Consider the following 20,341-nt stretch of genomic DNA (forward strand, 5'->3'; position numbering starts at 1 on the left):
CAAATTGCTTGTGGTACAGCTAACCTTACTTATGTACGGAGTGTTGGGTTGTTAGAAAAAACACTTACAAAAATTTAGTATAGCAGTTATGAGAATGTTAAGAATGTGCAGAGTTATTAGAAAGGATATAGTAAATCATGGAAGCTCTAGTAAATAGATAAAACAGGGCGAATTAGTTGTGATTGTATGGACATGTTTGAAGGCGATTGATTCTATAGTTAGAATAGTTTAATCTCTTAGAATGAAGGTGTAGGAGGTAGAGAAAGTTCCAATTAAAGTGTTAGACAAACTACAATACAAAATTATTTTATTGATTTAAATATTACTAGTGAGATAGCCTTGAATAGAGGACAATGGAGGGACAAGAATAATGCAGCTATCCCCAAATTGTTGGGATAAACTATTAAACACAACTTGATGTTGAATTGCTAAAGATGATTAATTTAATTTCCCGTGCTAAAGGTATGTTTTAGTTAGATTGCTTGATTACATTGATTATTTTAGTATATTATATAGTAGACACACACTCACATTTTTTTTTGACTTGTTATGTATATTATTGTTGTTATAATATTAGTTCTATCTATCTTATTTCTCTCTTTCTATATAGATACACATCACCCACATAACCATTTAAAATATCAGACTGCATAAGTTAACTTGAAACACATTTTCTCCACATGCTTTTATGGATAAAACCTTTATTTCATGGTTCTGTGTTCAGTTTGCAGATGGCTAGATATGATAGTTTGTTTTTGTTGAAGGTAGCATTGACATGCAAATAAGGATTTACAATTGAGCAAATGCTGATATTATTATTTTTTTCTGAAATCACTTAGGCTATTCTTATGGGTGAACCAAGCATTGTTGAAGCAGCTGCTTCCTTGCTTAAGGCTATTGTGACTAGAAATCCCAAGGCAATGGTTCGATTGTACAGCACTGGTGCCTTTTATTTTGCTCTAGCTTATCCTGGATCAAATCTTCATTCAATTGCACACCTCTTTTCTGTGACGCATATCCACCAAGCATTTCATGGTGGAGAAGAGGCGGCAGTATCCTCATCGTTGCCCCTAGCAAAAAGAAGTGTACTGGGTGGGCTTCTTCCAGAATCCTTGTTATATGTACTGGAGTGAAGTGGACCAGCAGCTTTTGCGGCAGCAATGATATCTGATTCTGATACTCCAGAAATTATATGGACACATAAGATGCGTGCAGAAAACCTAATCCAACAGGTCAACCATATGAACTTCATGTTTATTGTATAACTTGATTTGCTTGACATTGTTTTCTTTGCCTTTCCTCTATGTTTCCAGGTTTTACAGCATCTTGGAGATTTTCCACAGAAGTTATCACAGCATTGTCATTCTTTGTATGATTATGCCCCTATGCCCCCAGTAACTTACCCAGAATTAAAAGATGAAATGTGGTGCCATCGTTATTACCTCAAAAACTTGTGTGATGAGATTAGATTTCCCAAATGGCTCATTGTTGAGCATATTGAATTTTTGCAATCACTGCTGGTTATGTGGCGTGAGGAATTAACTCGACGTCCAATGGATCTTTCAGAAGAAGCGGCATGCAAAATATTAGAGATCTCCATGGATGACATTGTCATTGATAAGAACAGAAAATCTTTAGAGACTGCAAATGGTAATTTGGGCACATCAAGTCAGATTGAAAACATAGATGAAGAAAAGCTTAAACGGCAATATCGAAAATTAGCAATAAAGTATCATCCTGACAAAAACCCTGAAGGGAGGGAGAAATTCGTTGCTGTGCAAAAGGCTTATGAAAGGTTGCAGGTACATGAGTTTTACCAGATCCGTCTATATACTTTCTTATAGCTTGTCCATCATATTAGAAGTGCTATAGTAAGTCTATTTCAGGAAGTGTTTGTTCTGGAATATACACAAAAACAAGATTACTGAGATGTTGATGTCTCTGGCTTTGTGATGTAGTATTTTTCTATTAACAAGAAAAAAAAATTCATGTGAGAAATTTATGTTCCATAGTTTTTGAAATCTGTATAAATTGATACTAATAATTGGTATCTTGTCCTTGTAATAGTATGGAGTTTATAAATGAAATATAGGTAGTTGTATGCTTATATTAGATTATGTTAATTGAAAAGGTTAAAGCACTTGAATGGATTTCTAATGCAATTGTCCTAGAATTCTAGATGTGGAATCAATGCAAGAATGCTGAGAATCAGTGGTTTGGATTATTCTATCATAGGAAGAAGTAACAGATGTTTACTTGATGCTTGTAGGCAGCCATGCAAGGATTGCAAGGTCCACAACTTTGGAGGTTGTTACTTTTGTTGAAAGGGCAGTGTATCCTGTACAGACGATATGGTGATGTCTTGGAGCCATTTAAGTACGCTGGTTATCCTATGTTGCTCAACGCTGTTACCATTGATAAGGATGATAACAATTTTCTCTCATCAGAAAGGGCCCCTCTACTTATTGCAGCTTCTGAGCTGATTTGGCTGACGTAATTTATCTAATTCTCTGTGTCTTTTATTCTCATCTACATCTATCTTCTTCTGTTTTTTGCTCTTAAGATTATTTCAATCTGAACATCAGGTGTGCATCATCTTCACTAAATGGCGAAGAGCTTATCAGAGATGGTGGTATTCCCCTCTTAGCGACCCTTCTTTCCCGTTGCATGTGTGTTGTTCAACCCACAACACCTACAAATGAACCATCTGCCATCATTGTTACAAATATAATGCGCACCTTTTCTGTCGTGAGTCAGTTTGAAATGGCAAAGGCTGAAATGCTTAAAGTTGGAGGTGTTATACAAGATATCGTGCACAGTACTGAACTAGAATTTGCTTCAGCAGCTGTCGATGCAGCTCTCCAGACTTCAGCTCATTTATGTGGATCATCTAGATCACAGGATGCTTTACTTTCTGCTGGCCTATTGTGGTATTATTTCATTCAAAGTTCCTTCTATTCATTTCATTGAATTAGTGGAAGTAATGTTAATATTTTAAATTTGTCCAATTTCATTCTCGGAATAAGTTGATGAGTTATTGACACCCCCATGAAGTAAGATTTAGTGGTAGCGATAGATTTTTATTTTAATTCATGGAATCAATTCTTCATTTTTCAGGTATCTATTACCACTTCTTCTACAGTATGATTCTACAGCAGAAGAGAATGCTTTGAACGAGGCTCATGGTGTTGGTTCTAGTATTCAGATTGCTAAAAATATCCATGCAGTACTCGCAAGTCAGGCCTTATCGAAACTATGCGGTGTTTCTGAAGATGGAGTGCCAACCCCATGTAATGATTTAGCTGCTAATGCACTCAAGGGTTTACTTACACCTAAGCTCGCTAACATGCTTAAAAGTCAGGAACCTAGGGATCTCCTGTTAAATTTAAACGCAAATTTGGAAACTCCAGAGGTAAATTTTCATAACGCTCTAACTTTCTTTGCACCTTTAATTTAATTGAATCTGTGATCCTAATACAAGTTCGAGTATCTAGTAAACTGGTTCCACAACTTTTTACAATATTTTTTATTGAAGAATTGGTTACCTTGAAATATTTTACTCTCTTATATTGTTGAAAATGTATTCAATCTAATAATCATTGATAATGTTGTCAGTATTGAGTGAAGCTGACTTCTGCTCGTACTCTAGTTCCGCATGAGATAGTGTAGGGAGTTTTCAAGTGCTTATGCAAGGGAGCACACCCTCCAAACTGAGTTGCCAGTTTTTGGGGCAAGTCATTCTAGGCTGGATATGCTTCTCCCTCATCAACATGGTATCTTGCCTACAGTTGATTTGCTCAAGAATGAAGGGCATTTTGCACATTAGTCTAATTGACCTCTGCTCAAACTTTAATCTCACATAGGATGTTTAAGTTCAGGTCTCCTTTTGCTCCTTTCAGCAGAGTGTCTCATTCCTTTTTCTTTTCTTTCTTTTTTCCATCTACAGAAAAGCCCAGTAGGTCTAAATATTTTTATAATACAAAATGTTTCAAGTAGGACATCTTTTTCTAGATTAAAGCTTGCTTTATATATATACATATATATATATATATAGAGAGAGAGAGAGAGAGAGAGAGAGGGTTGTTAGCCTACTTACCTTATGGTGCTCACCTTGTGAGCATCATGTGTAATTTTTTTTAAAAATTTCTTTAGCTTAAATACTATAACCTAAATTATGAACCCTAAGCTCTAAAAAAAAATATACATGGTGCACATGAGGTACATCAAACATGTTCTTACTTTATATGGAAGATTATTTAGACCCAAATGATGCATCAAAGTGTTGGGTAGTCAGAAAAATTACATATACAACAAACTGTAGTGTAGCATAGATGGATTGTTTACTTGTTAGAAAAGTAAAATAAATAACATTACTATTTGCAAGTAATTTAGTTTCAATAGAGGATACATTCAGAGAACAATAATAAGTGTTGGGTTCTAACTATTTGGAATCAACCACATGGATCTTATAATGCCCATATTTTCTAATATAGTTTCACTAAGCAATATTTGCTATTTCTTCATCCCTCACATCTTTGATTCTAATTGGTTCAGCTTGGTTAACTATATAATGTATGCATCTTCAAACATGTCCATACATTGTAAGTTACACCTTTAAGTTATATATACATATATATAATGTATGTATAGAGATGTGATATGCTGGGCACCTCCTGTGAGCACCCAGCATGCGACAGAGGGGGGCAGTGGGGCCCACGTGGGGGTGCCCCCCTGTCGCATATGCTGGGCATGCATGGTAGGCGCCCAGCATATCACATCTCTGTATGTATAATATGTATAAATATATATATAGTGACTACCTTTTCAATATCCTTTCCTCTGCTATACTGACTTCTTTGTACGTTTGGTTTTATCATTGCCCAACATAAGACAATATAATCAATCATTTGAAGCACTTATAAAGATTTACTTTCCATCAACTTAATTATTATATAATGTCTTTTCATATCTTCAGTTTTAGTTCTACTTAAATTTAAATATTTAATTTCTATAGCTTCTCATGTTCAAATGATCCCATAAAAGAAATTGTTTGGATTGATTCAAGGTTATTACAGCAACATGTGTTATTTTTGCCTCATTATTGAGTTAAATGGATGGATGAAGTCTGTCTAGCTAAAATCAAATAGTTGGGGCTTATCAATTGTCATAATTTTTGCTTCCTTCGATTAGCTTGAGGCAATAGTTTGACTGGGTAGATTGTGTCTAAATGAATGGTTCAGGACAGGGAGCCACTAGTTTGCTTGGCATGCTGGGGACTACACTAATAGAAAGGTCATAGATTCTACTGTTAGATTAGCATTAGGACAGGGAGCCACTAACTGATCCGAGGAAATATTGAATGTTTGGTGAGTAAACTATCTCAGATTCACCAGACGCAACATCTCATTGTTATTGTGATCAACCAATTTTAAAAGAACCCACATCATGACTAATGCATAACAACCCTAAGAATCCAGAAAGCTATTTTGTTTCGTGATTGAGGTTATCTCTACATCTGGATATTTTGTTTTTTTGGGGAGGTAATCCAATTTCTTAGAAGAGCAAGAAATAAATTGTTGTTGCTAGATCGTGTGCAAAGTTCAGAGTATAGAGGCATGACCTTAATAACATGTGAACTTATCTGGTTAAACAATTGACGATGGAGTCATTGTATGCACCTACAAAACCAATGAAGCTTTATTTCACCAATTCTGCTCCTATGCGCGTAACTTGGAACTTAGTGTTTTATGAGAGGATAAAACAAAGATTGATTGTGATTTCATCTTAGAAAAGGTGTAGTTAGAGGAAATCACCACTTCATTTGTCAATTTTAAGAGAGCCTAAAGTAGAATACATCTATAAAAGTTGAGGTTCTACAATATTTTCGAACTACGCGCGCACACATTGATAGTTAGAAGGGTAGATTGATTGTCATTTCATCTGAGAAAAGGTGTAGTTAGAGGAAATCACCACTTCATTTGTCAATTTTAAGAGTGCCTAAAGTTGAATACATCTGTAAAAGTTGAGGTTCTACAATATTTTTAAACTACGCGCGCGAGAGAAGGGTAGAAGGAGGCTACGTAGAGCACCCTATTAGAAATAATTCCCTTTTCTTCCATAACGTTAAACAAAACCACAGCAAACTACCATCCATATATTTTCAGTAAATCAATCATAAAATAATAAATGTAGAGATTTAACTGATACCATTCACTCATTCAACTAGGTAATGCCAAATCGACTTGTTTAGGAATGTCAGAAGAATTGCTTTTATGCTATCTTCATAATTAACTAGATTAAAGGAAAAAAATATGTTTCAGACCTCTGAATTAGTTAAGTTTATTTGGTGATTTATTTTGAGTCAGATTTTTTTATTGGTATTATAACTGCTCTTAGTTCTCCTGCCATCATATAAAACACATGCTATTTGCCATTGCTATTTGTTATCATTTATTTCCTTTGAGTTTCATAACTGTCGGTATGTTTTATGGTTAATAAATATATACAACACCTCTTGCAGATTATTTGGAACTCTTCCACTCGAGCTGAATTGCTCAAGTTTGTGGATGAACAGCGGGCTAATCAAGGCCCTGATGGTTCATATGATTTGTCAGAAACACAATCTTTCACTTATGAAGCTCTATCAAATGAGCTCCATGTTGGCAATGTTTACTTGAGGATCTACAATAATCAACCGGACTATGATATAGGTGAACCGGAGCCTTTTTCTGTTTCTCTTCTGAAATTTATATCAGAACTGGTGCATAATCTCAAGGAATCAGATGTACCTGCTGATTGTAAAGTAGATAATAATTCTTCATCTCCTGAGCCATCTGAGCATCAAAATGATACAATGAATATGATAGCCAATGAAGGTAAAGCAGATGCATTGAACATTGATGAAAGGAGAGGGAAACCTGAAGTAATAATGAACCTTCAAACTGGGTTGACGTCTCTTCAGGTATGGGTACACCAAGTGACATGTTGAAGCATTTGAGCTATTCGATATAATATTAGTTACCATTTTCTTCTTGCTGCAGAATTTACTGACAAGCAAACCTGGTTTGGCTTCCATGTTTTCTACCAAAGAAAAGCTTGCACCTCTGTTTGAATGCGTCACTGTTGATATTCCACTTAAAAGCAATATTCCTCAAATATGTCTTACAGTGCTTCTGCTTTTAACAACTCATGCTCCTTGCCTGGAAGCTATGGTTGCAGAAAGGGCTAATGCAATTCTTTTATTACAGCTACTCCACAAAAGTCCTGCTTGCAGGGTAGGGGCTCTTGCTGTCCTCTATTCTTTGGCAAGCACTCCTGAGCTTGCCTGGGCTGTAGCAAAGTATGGTGGAGTTGTGTACATTCTTGAACTTATCTTGCCAAAGCGTGGTAAGATCCTATCCCCATCTCTCCTCACCACCACCACCCTACATTTTTATTACTGAGAACATTTTTTTTCTACATGACATTCATCTATTTTTTCTCTTTTTCTTATCAGCGGGAATCACAATCATCCTTGTATTACTGAGAACATTTTTTTTTTCTAAATGACACTAATCTTGATTGAAGGGGAGCCTTGGCGTAACGGTAAAGTTGTTGCCATGTGACCAAAAGGTCACGGGTTCGAATCCTGGAAACAACCTCTTGCAAAAAACAGGATAAGGCTGCGTACAATGGATCCTTCCCCGGGACCCCGCATGGTGGGAGCTTCGTGCACCGGGCTGCCCTTTTTTTTTTTTTTTTTTTTAAATGACACTAATCTTGATTATACTTGCCACTAGCATTGCATGAATTCAAAGTACAATTATTGGTGTGATGCAAAACATGTGAAATCTAAGAATTGATGTAGTGACACTCAGGTGGAAAGTTTTTCTGGATTAGTGCATGCTTCCTTTCACATTCTTCCTCATAGACACCCTCATTTTCTGACCACCATTTGTGCTATTTTTACATATTATCCTTTTAAATTTGAAATATTTTGTCTAGGAGATGACATGAAAATGTTATACGACTATAAGAAGGTGGATAAAGATACTGTTACTTCTGAAATAAATCTGTCTGCTAAAATGCTATGTTACTCAGGGTCAAGTATGAGTATTTGACATGCGTGTGGATCTAAGTGTCTGCTAAAATATAAGTGTCTGACACATCCATCTTTAAAAATTTTAAGACGTCTCAACTATTAAATGTCAACTCACGCCGTGGGCGTCAGACATGGGATGGAGAGGCTAAATGAAGAGTCCCAGTATTAGGGCTAAAATGTACTATTATTGTCAGTCCAATAATGCTTTTTGTGATGTAAGAGTATTTCATTTTTATTTTTCATCATCCACAAATATCTCAATATAGAGGAAATGCTCTATGAGCACTGTTTTTTGGATAACATTGGAGAGATAATCATATACACCCACGCTTGATACTTGGCTATTTATGGTGCAAGAGTTGCCATGTCTCTTGAGACATTTTACCTGAACTTTTCATCAATCTAGATTTCTTGCAGAGCATCAGTCTTTATCTGTTATTTGCATGGTAGGTCTTGGAATCCTCAGATGTGCAAATTTATGTTGCAATAACTTTGTATATTTCTGATGGTAGTTTCATTTTTTCCAGAAGAAATTCCTTTCCAGCAAAGAGCCGCGGCTGCATCCTTGTTGAGCAAGCTTGTTGGACAGCCAATGCATGGCCCTAGAGTAGCTATAACACTAGCAAGGTTTCTACCAGATGGCTTAGTATCATGTATCAGGGATGGACCTGGTGAAGCAATAATTTCGGCTCTTGAACAAACAACAGAAACACCTGAGCTTGTGTGGACACCAGGTATGGCGGCTTCTCTTTCTGCACAATTGTCAACTATGGCATCAGATCTCTACCAGGATCAAATGAAAGGCTGCCTTGACGATTGGGATGTTCCTGAGCAGGCATCAGGCCAACAGGCCATCAGAGAACCTCAGGTAACCATAAAGTTCGTGTATTCTATTGGTTTCCAGTTATAATTATGTTTTACGTGGATGCAGGTTGGTGGTATTTATGTAAATATATTCTTGAAAGATCCTAAGTTTCCTTTGAGAAACCCAAAGAGATTCCTGGAAGGACTATTGGATCAGTATATTTCCTCAATTGCTGCCTTCCATTATGACCCAAGATCTGTTGATCGTAAACTTCCTACAACACTGTCTGATGCAATCCTCTCATTACTACGCGTACACCCTGCCCTTGCAGACCATGTCGGTTATCTTGGATACGTTCCGAAATTAGTTGCTGCTATGGAGCATGAAGGAAGCCGAAAAAAGATGGCACCTATAGAGTTGAATAATAGCAATGATGGTTATGAAGAAACAGATAGACAAACAGACTCCAGTGGTCGGACTCTTCAAGAAAATATACGTCATGGTTGTTTATGGATACTGCACCAGTTGGCAACTAGTACAACTTGTGCAGAAGCTATGGCAACTACTAGTGTTGGGACCCCTCAGGTACAGAATGTAAATGCATGCTAATAGCTAGGCTGCTCATAAGCATTGATGAACTAACTAACTAACATGAAACACATTATTTATTATGGTTGATAGTTGTTATCTATTTTATTGTGCTTTATATTCCCTTAAATTTCCATTTTTTAATTTGTAATTCTAGCCTTCTGGGATAACTATTTCACAAAGTTTATGAAATATCAAAATTTTATTTGCAATATATACACACTTTTTGTTAGGCCTTGTATCTAGATAGGCATAGTTCCTACTTCCTACAACGTTCTTGGATCACTACTGTATATTTACAACACGTTGTCATCTTTGATATATTAAAACCCCTCCTTTAACTGAGGAAAGATATTCATTAAGATCTGGTAGACATTTAGCACTCCCATTTTTATTCTTTTCTTTGTTAGTATGTATAGCTGATTGTTTGGCAAATGTTGAGAAGCGCGGTCAATCAGTGAAACCTGTTGGTTTAAACAACTAAATATTCTTTGTTTCTACATGATTAGTGAGAGACATTTCCAGTTGGAATATACTCATGAAAAAAATTAGTTTTTTCACAAGATTTCTTGCTTTTTGCAATACTTAAGGTTTCTTTTACATTTTATTTTAAACCTTTTTTTTTGCAGAATTGCAACTTTCCTAATAGGTATATAGTGCATTTCTGCTGTTTGTTTATTGATTTTTTAATCCTTTTTTTCTTTAAGGTTGTGCCTTTGCTCATGAAAGCAATTGGATGGCAAAACTGTGGTTTAGTAGCTTTGGAAACATTAAAGCGTGTCGTTGTTGCTGGAAATCGTGCTCGAGATTCACTAGTCGCACAGGCACTGAAGTAAGTTTCAGCAAAATTAGTTACATTTTCCTCTTCTTTCTGTAAGGGTTGCATTAACATCAACCAAGATGATTCAGCTAGAGCAAGCTTTCTTCCATGATATAGAAATGAGGACTAATAAATCAGTGAATGCATTTCAATTGGGTTACTCTGTATAAACTTTGTCAGGTTTACTTCTGGAATATTTTTTTCATCTAAATGCGATGAAAAACTAGCTGATTGGTCTTTCTTTTGGCTGCACACTGGAGTTATATAATTGTTTCTTTTAGTAATTGTCGATATAGCCTTTTGAAATACCACCAACTCCAATAATATCTTCCTTAGACAATGTTACAGATGTAATCTTATACAGATAATGCATATAATGCCAAATTGTGTGCCAAGACAGACATTCAAAAGCCAAGGAATTGTAAAACTACAATATTAAGTAATCTTACTAGTACATTTCATATTTTCTATACTGTTATATAAGTCAAAAGAATGTTTTTAAATTAAAATTATAATCCTTCAGTTTGATTCTAGTGTTTTTTTCGTTGCACATTTGTTTTTCACATTAAGATCCCAAACAGTTGGGAAAAACATGGCTTGTGTTATGATAATGGCATTTGATTTTCACAAATGTTACATAATGAAGGCTCACTACTAGAGGCCAGACAATATTTTCAACAAATAACTGGACAAACTCATCCATTTGTTTGCTTGATTACTTTGTTTATCAGATTGTTCAGGAACCTGCTCAAATGACATTATCTGTTATCTGAACATAGGATGGAAGATGCCGATATGAATTACTATTATGTGATGTACCTTTAATATGCTGTCTTTTTTTTTTTTTTTAAATAATGTTATCTAATAATCTATTTATGCATGTATGCTGTAGGATTGGTCTTGTTGAGATACTTCTTGGCCTTCTTGATTGGAGAGCTGGTGGACGACATGGATTGAGTGCAGAAATGAAGTGGAGTGAAACTGATGCTTCAGTTGCTCGAGTACTTGTAGTAGAGGTTTGCTTGCTGAAAGCCCTGTGTCATTTTGTTGATATCTGAGTGTTCCTCTGCAGGAAGGGGCCATTTGGTTGCCTGCATATAGCATCTGTGCATCAAATGGCCTATTTCTGCCCTGTTATCTACAAATGGATCTGCCATTCAAAATGGTAGCAGATTCTATTTGCAATCTGCAACTAATCTAAAAATATCTTAAGGATAAAGTATCATAAAAAATAAATAGAAAAAATGTATATATATATCCTACATCCTAATTTGGTTGTAATTAAAATACAAGAAAGATATAGTATCTAATACAAATTTTGAATAAAAAGTGTGTTTAATTTTTCTAATATTAAACTAAAATAATTAAAGTACATTCCAAAAATATATATTGATTTGTATTGTCCATATAGCCGACTCCACACAGTGGATAAAGGCTTGGTTGTCGTTGTTCTAGTATTGCAAAAATTATATCATGCATCTAAAACAATTATAATGGACTTACAGTTGTGTTATTTAAAAAATTGTTTTACAAAATCGCAATGGCATTTGCAGAAAATCAGACAGCTTAACTTCATATGCCATTTGCTTATGGTTGCTGATTGCATACATAACCAGTTACAAGGCAATCAAATGCTCTGGAAGTTACACATTTTTGACCTTATAATAATTTTGGATGCAGCTGAAACCACTATAACTACTTAGGTTTGACTTTGCCCCTATAATCTTTTAACTAAGGATCGTTGAGAGTCATCAGATCCTGCTTATATTTTGTATCAGCTTCCACTGGTGGAAGTTCAAATGTTCAAAACTTCAACAAGCGTTTGAACAGAAAAAACAAATATACTGGGATGTTGTTATTGGCAAAGAATGTAGACAGAACATTCTCACGCTTTAATACTAGCCAATTTTACTCAAATCATTTCATGGTTCTATTTATATATCAGGGGAACAATATAAGTTGTACACCGATTTCACATGCCACTTGCTTCTGTAGATTCCAAGTCTTAATAACAAATATTTTAGCGATACAAGAGAACTGATCTCTAATTGAAATTTGATACTTTGATTTGTGTGATTTGATCCAGGTTTTGCATGCTTTTGCCACTGAAGGTGCCCATTGCTCTAGAATTCGAGAAATCTTAGATGGTTCTGATGTAAGTTCACTTATCTATTTGTCAATATTTCACTTTACCATTTACTCTTTTTTTATACAACATTCTACACTATCGTAATGTCCCGTAGGGCTACCAGGATAACTCTCTCTCTCTCTCTCTCTCTCTCTATATATATATATATAGTCTGTGTTACTTGGACTCTGGTACGAGTATTGACATGGGTATGTAATTGAATGTCTGACATGGCTATTTTTAGAATTTTTTACAAGTGATTGATAGAAATGTTAAGTGTCCACTTGGAGTGAATATATCCAAGTGTGTTAAGTGTCCACTTGGAGTGAATATATCCAAATGTTGGGTAGCCAATATGGGTGTATGGATGAGGTAGATGAAGAGCCCTCCATATCAAAATGTTTATAGTAATATTCTTCACTCTCATTTCCCACGGTACAACAAAATTTCTCATTCTTTCAACACCGTGTACCAAGTTTCTCATTCTTTCAATACCAGCGTATTATGAGATTTAGGAATGCAATTGTAATCTCTCAGTTGTATATAAGGCAAAATGAACCAGTCGTGGATGCTTGAGTTGATATACCATGGTGATGGTCTTGTGGTTAAGGATCTTAATTAGGTGCTGGCATGTTTCAACAACTGCAAATCATCCAATATCCATGTGTGAATTTAAGACCCTTCTATGTCAACAAAGGCATCAGTTCCGTTTTCTGATGCCTGCTAAAAGGGATTACTGTAGGTTTTATCACCAAATATTTTCAACAAATTTTGAACTACTAGAATATTTAAAATTAGTAGAGGGAAGAGACTGATCCTGAGTTGGAGCTTGATCAATAGTTTTATCAACGGTGTTGTGTAATAACCTTCAATCAAAACTTCTGTTACATTGGTCAGAAGGAGATGCTTTTTTTTGTCCAAAGCTGCATGATTTCTGTTCCTTCATGTATTGAAGCACATTAGCAGGCAAAGAAAAGAATATGTATTCTCCTATTCTAGATTGGTAGACACGTCATTCAAAATTTGAAAAAAGTTGTATGTATTGGTCACTTGGTGTGAGTAGACAGCATCTCAATGGTTGAATAGCTGTTTGAAAGCCTAGAATATGTATTAGAAGTACCTAGATACATATTCGACATTGACAGTTGGCACTTGGCAGTATATCAATGAGTGATCTTTGAAAGGTATTCCAAAGTTCATAGATACTTCCAAGATGTAAACATATTAAAAAAAATTGACTCTAGAAGTTATTTGAAGCTGCCACTATTTTCCAACCTTACAGATTGGCAGTTTTGCTTGAATACTTGTGGACGAAGGATACAAAGCCAATATTTTGACAAGGTCCAGAAGGAAGATGCTTGTGAAACATAAATCTATAAGATTAAGATGGAAACTTTCAGGTGTTAATTTATTTTTCCATCCATTGCTATCAAATCACGGAAAGCTATAGCTACACACAGTATTGATGGTTGCAAGATGAACAAGGCAGTTTCTATAGTTCGTGGGAATGTGATGGTTTCAATCTTGTGCAATGCAATTAATGTTGGTACAAGTTGATGCCATTTTACATGACTAGGAAAGGAGAGGAAGATGTGGTGATCAAAGAGGCAGTGTGGCATCATGAAAACCCATTTCATGAAAAAAGTATCATATATAGTATATTGTTGAGGTCTGCAAGAAGCCACAAGGCCCTCCCCCATACATTTTGCCTTGTTTTGTTGACTTCTTATGTTTTTTTCACCCTAGCAGAGATGGTGTCTGACCTTGCTTGTTCTCTTTGACTTGGTGCCTTGATTTGGCACTATTCACCCTCTATATGTGTGGAAGATTGTGTGAGTGTTTAAATATCTTTAATCTGTTATTCAACGACGATACATCCTCACATAAAGCAAGGAATAGGATTGGAATTTTGTGTGATGCTGGGGTGTCACAGCTGAAATTTTCTATTTTGAGAAAAAACTGTCACGAAACTGGGAAGCATATGCGATGCATACCTCAAACACTTTATCCCTCATTGTTGCTCACCATCGGCAGTCACTTGCCATTGACTCACCACTGCTAGTTTTCTTCTCTGCTGCAGGCGACAGCAGAGGAGATCAAGAGAAGACCCCAACAACAGAAAAATTAACCATAAACCTGTTAACCAGTAACTCATTATGTAATCTAGCAAAGATCAAAGGTGTGAGTTTGATCACATTGTGGACAAATATGGAGAAGTTCTAACCATGTCCATGTCCTTCACAATCGCATCAATTACTTACAAGGAATGATTGATTTTACACAGGGTAAAGCAATGTAATTTAGTTGCACAGCACTTGAGACAAAGCAATGGAATACTAGGCATATTTCCTTCAGTCATCAGCTGTGAACTCCGTGGAGAGGGTGTTAAAACCAACAAAAACCTATACCCAATTGGAATCGTCATGCTACTTCTACAAGACAAGATCATCTAGAGAACACTGATATTAAGTAGTTTATCCAGTTTTCTTTTTGAGAGCTCTGAAATAGGCTCATCCTGACAAAACTTCTTTTCACCAAAAACTTGTAAATAATCTTTTATGCTGGAATATATTTGCCAAAGAAAATTCTAGCTCACTATGCTGGAAGTGTATCATTTGTTTCTCCTGTTACAGCACTGCTTTCTTTTGCCTAGTTTAAATACCACTAGTCTCCTAGAAATGATTCAAACATATGGCTTATTTCTGTTTTGTGTTTGTATAACATGTGGCTTCTGGATTTTAGCTGATAACATCTGAACCCTACAGGAAAATTAAGTCAACTAAATAGCAGAAACTAAAAGTGTTACAGCTTTACAAGGTAGTGGCAAATGAGATCTTGTCTAGGAGAGATTGCTTGAATTGCTTCGTGTTACTTTTATTATGAAAATCAGTTTTATAAGATTTTCTGGAAACTTATTTATCAGCTATCAACATTAATTTCTGCTTCGTCAGGTATGGAGTGCTTATAAAAATCAAAAGCACGATCTTTTCCTTCCTTCAAATGCCCAGTTCGCTGCTGCTGGTGTTGCTGGGCTCATTGAAAGTTCATCATCAAGATTTACATATGCACTTACTGCTCCACCTTCCCAGTCAATCCCTTCTATTGCAGCTCCAAATTCTAATGAAAGAAACAACCACAGGTCCACATAGAGAGAGACATTTGCTATGGTAGCTAAATGACTTCCCATCAGAATTACAGTTTTTCCAGCTCCTTTTTGTTTACCCCAAATAGTAAATAGTGTACAGCATCTTGATACTTGAAGGAAAGGGTCAAATTTCATTTATTTGGTTGTACAAATTGGCTCCTATCGGTCATTATACCTTGTCTGTCTATATGTAGTCACGGAAATAATTGAGGTTTTTTTTGGTTGGGCCTTGTCAATCATTTTGAGGTGAGGCTGCATTCATGACTGGATAATTTTGAGTTTTTCCTGAGTAATAGAAAAAGATAGCGATAGAAAAACTATTGGTCTGTGTGGGGCTTTGGCGTGCAAAATTTAGTACCAAGTAGCCATCCAAATGCCTTCTTGAGCCATTGTTTAAGGTCTTTCTGTGCACTGTGATTCTGTATTTTCTCATTGAAGAAATCTGCATGATAAAGTTGTTTTTTCATCTTCGCCTTGAATGTATTTCTACTAACGCCTTAGTTTGGCCAGTTCAGTAAAATGTATACTCTAGTGTGGGTCTGTATACTCGGCCAATTATCTTTTCTACTATTTGCTCCATTTAGTTTCCAAAACATTCATTCATTCATCTATAGAGCAGTGCCATTATTTGTTTTCTTTTTCATCTTTTGCCAGAGAATAATCTGAAAGGCATACACCATCTCAACTACTGGAACCTTCTTTTTTGTACTCTTTGCTCATCTCAAATCATCATATTGAGAAAAATATTCACAAGTCTTCAAATTTTTTCAGAGATATTATCCTGTCAGTTAGGGTTTAATCTAACTTAAGATGAGCCACACACATTTGTTTATTTTTTCAACATTAATAAAAAAATTAGAACAAGATAGAAAGGAAGCTGATTATAGCAATGAGCTGAGGATTACACCATGGTGGATGACATCTAAAGGTAATTAAAGAGAGAAAGTGTGGCCCCTCCGTCTTTTGGCTCTTTTTTTGTTTTTTTTTCCTTTTTCTTTTTCAGTTCTTTTTAACTCTGTGGCCTTCATTGTGTGATGTTGGCATGCTTGTCTTCCAAAAGAAAAGACAGGAGGAATCCACGACTAACAAGGTTAACTATCTTTTGAGCATTGACTGAATCCAGTGTCCTTATCTAATCAAGAACTGGGTTGGTTCTTTATCTGTTGCTGAATGAAAATTTGATGTGAATTTTCATGAAGAGCATAAGATTTTATAGAAATAGAGACTAGATGTCCTCTTCCACAATTACTCGCCTACCGATGGTCTTGTAGTCTGTAGAAGGGAGAGGCCATTTATAAAAGCAAAGAACAACGCAAACATCACAGTTGGGCCCGACAAAGTACCCCACTAGCCCTACCCTAATCAGTCCGTAAGGGTAATCTCAGAAGCACAGCATCAAGGCATCAGCAATCGATCCCTGCAATTTTTGCCGTTTCTATAAGACTGTTCCAACGCTGAATCGGTATAAACTCATTAGCTTTTTTGTCCATGGGAACTTTGGCCCACGGCTACCCAATCCAAGTTTTCTATTAAATATTCAATGTTGACAGATTGATCAAATCACAATACTCTTCGTAATTTTTTAAAAACATTTTTATTGTATTTTTTTTTCGCCTTCCGTTCCATTATTTCTCTGTGCGCTATGTACTTCTAGTTGGCTTGATCAAGTTTTGAGAGAAGTTGCTTGTTGGATGGTGATACGGGAAAATTTGGAAGCTTTCAGTTGAATATTTCTGGAACGCTGACGGTCAAATGCTCCTCGCCTTTTCCATATCAAGTTGAAGATTTGTTGGTCAAAGTCAGAGGGTATCAGTATAATCCCGATGAATACCTGATGCTTAGTCAGACGAGAGCAGAGAATATTAGAATGGTAGAAGAAAGAGGCTCCTCTCTCTTTGGATTATCTTTTTTTTTTTTTTAAATTAATTCAACTTACGTCCATTGAGTTTAGAGATGACCTCTCCGACCCCAATAAAATTTTGGATTATTAATCCTTGTAATTAAAGGCGGTAGCTACTAAGAACAAAAAGTTAGTGAAGTTGCTCTATAATATTTGCCCCCGTAGAGAACTTCTCGGTGTAGTTCTCTTATACTCTAATGTGAGGACTGAAAATAGGATTAGGATTTAGGAACATGAAATTCTCTTCTATCAATCCGAGCTTGGATAACTAACATTAGCGCAAATTGAGATGATATTAAAGGAGAAAGGGGAACAAAACATGAGCAATCTGGGCCCTTTTTATTATTTTCAACTTTATTTATTAATTTTCACCTCTAACTAATCAACCTTTTGCCTTCCTTCCCTTTGAGCTTAGTAATTTACCCTCTCTTTTTTTTCCCCGAGTAATGGTACATCAACAATATATTGGTGCAATTTTCCCTGGGTCAAGGTTGACCAGATTGACTACATTTGAGTTAACTCAAGCTTGAATCTTGATGTTTGAATTTTGATGTTTGATAATGTATAAAGCTTATAGTTGTAATTATCTGTTTGGGAAGATTGTTGGTACAATTCTCCTCTGGTCAAGAGTTGACCAGTTTGATGTGAAGAAGAGTCAAGTAGGTCAACGTTGACTAGATACTTGACTAGGAAGTCTAACGGGAAAGTTGACAGAAGATGAATATCCAAGTGGGTCAGTGTTAATCAGACATTTGGTTGGGAAATTCTGGTGAGTGAAGTCAGGTGAAAGCCCTAGTGAGTGAAGCTAGGCAGAAAGAAAATCCTGATGAGTGACGCCAGACAGTTGTGAAAGTCCTGGTGAGTGAAGTCAGACATGTGAAAATTCAGGTGGGTCAAGGTTGACTGGAAACCTGGTGATTGGAAGTTCAAGTAGGTCAAAGGATTGACAAGATATTTGACACAAGGAGAAAATACTAAATGGGTCAAAGGATTGACCAGACACTTAGTGAAGAAGTCCTAACATGTCAAGGTTGACCATATGCTAGGCAAAGAAGAGTTCTAACAGGTCAAAGTTAACCGGATGTTGGGTAAATGAACCCTAGACTTCGGTTGGAAAGTTAGTATTTGGTAATCGACTAAGTTAGTCGATTACCATAGCTTAAGGGACTAAGGTAATCGCTTAAGCTTGGAATCACGAGAAAAGCCTCCTAATCGATTAGGATACCATAAGCAATTAGGGTAATCGCTTATGGTGCCTTCTGCGTCAAACAGAAGAATCTGTTTGAAGCTTAAGCGATCAGGGTGATCGCTTAAGTTAGATTTTGCGGAAGGCACATAGAGTTTGGTAAGCGATTAAACAAGAAGGATTAATCACTTACGGGGCTTCACGCGATTGAACAAAGGGTTGCTAAATCGATCAGGCTAATCGATTCAATAATGCATAATCGACTAGGGTAGTTGATTAAGGTTGAAAATATAGCCGTTTATATAGGTTGTTGACGTGGTAATCGATTAAGGGGTCTCTTAATTGATGAAAGTGCCAACGGTAACCCTAAAAAAGGGTTTTTTGAGCATTGTTCTCAATAGTGCTTACACGATTATTCTCCACACATTTTGCCGGATCTTAAGCTTTGGAAGATAAGTGTCGTAGCACTTTTCAACTGGTCCAGAGCCATCCACAAGCAACAAGAGATCAAGCAAGAAGAGGTCTTGAGTTATATTTTTACATTTACTTCTTGTTTAGAGTTGTATTCTTATTCTTGTGTTGTACAAGGCTTTTCCACGTCCGATTGTTCCGAGAAGGAGTTGTTTTTATAGTGGAGAGTGCGTTATGTGTGGATCTTTGGATTAGTCACCTCTTCTTGAGCTGGATACCAAGTAAATCTACTTGTTAGCATTGGAGATCTTGACTTCGATTCTATCCGTTGCAAATCAACATCTACGAAGCAAGCAAACAAGCGTAACAAGCTATTCACCCCCCTCTAGCTTCGAAGTGTCCTAACAAGTGGTATCAGAGTGAGATTGCTCTTCACCGGAATCATCGTTAAAAGAGCAACGAGTTAGAGGAATAAGTTGAAGCCAACTTTTATCAAGTCAAAGACTTCATCACAAGAGCTCAACTTCAAATGAATTTTTGAGATGGACTTGGATTCGACACAAGGGCACCTCCACCATTCACATCAACAAGCTTCGATCTTTGGAAATCAAGGATAAAAATTTCTTTATGGTGGAAATAGAGCAATAGTTTGCTCTAATAGAAGGATTCGAAGCTCCAACAAACGATAAGGGCAAGCTCATTAATAAGAGCAAATGGAGCAATGAGCAAATTCAAAGGTACGAGGCAAATGACAAGGTAACCAAATTATTAGTTAGTTTATTGCCTAGAACTATTGTGTGCAAAATCGGAGATTATAAAGATACCAAGGAGCTTTGGAGCAAGTTGGCAAAAATCCATGAAGAACCCTCCACTACACCAAATCAAGAAGAATCCAAAGAGGGTAATTCATTGGATCACCAAGAAGAAGATATTGAAGAAGGTCCATCCTCAAGAGAGGGCAATGACAAAAACAAAGGAGTGTATTGTTAGTTTTTGAGGGATGTCTTAAGACAATCGCCTTATGATTTTTACTATTTATTTGATAAATATAGAGTCACTATTTGAGTGCATATTCTTTATGTATATGATTGGATCTTAAACTCACATACTGAATGCTCGTAATACATTTCATAGCATGAGAGAACTTGTGATTGAATCATAACTTGTGAGTATCTCTACATATGCAATTATGAATATATTAGAATATTCCCTAGTCGATGAATTGATGAGTTCGTATATCATCAATTCTAATAGACTAGCACGGGTTATAATCGGTCT

The 20,341-nt window shown here is 36.1% G+C and overlaps 1 pseudogene; it reads left to right on the top strand.

Annotated features, from left to right (window-relative positions):
• LOC121992023 overlaps positions 1 to 16,032 on the top strand; it is a 28,924-nt pseudogene extending 12,892 nt beyond the window's left edge.
• Positions 16,033 to 20,341: the final 4,309 nt, after the last annotated feature.

The sequence above is a fragment of the Zingiber officinale genome, chromosome 6B (assembly GCF_018446385.1).
Source record: "Zingiber officinale cultivar Zhangliang chromosome 6B, Zo_v1.1, whole genome shotgun sequence".
NCBI classification, from domain to species: Eukaryota; Viridiplantae; Streptophyta; class Magnoliopsida; order Zingiberales; family Zingiberaceae; genus Zingiber; species Zingiber officinale.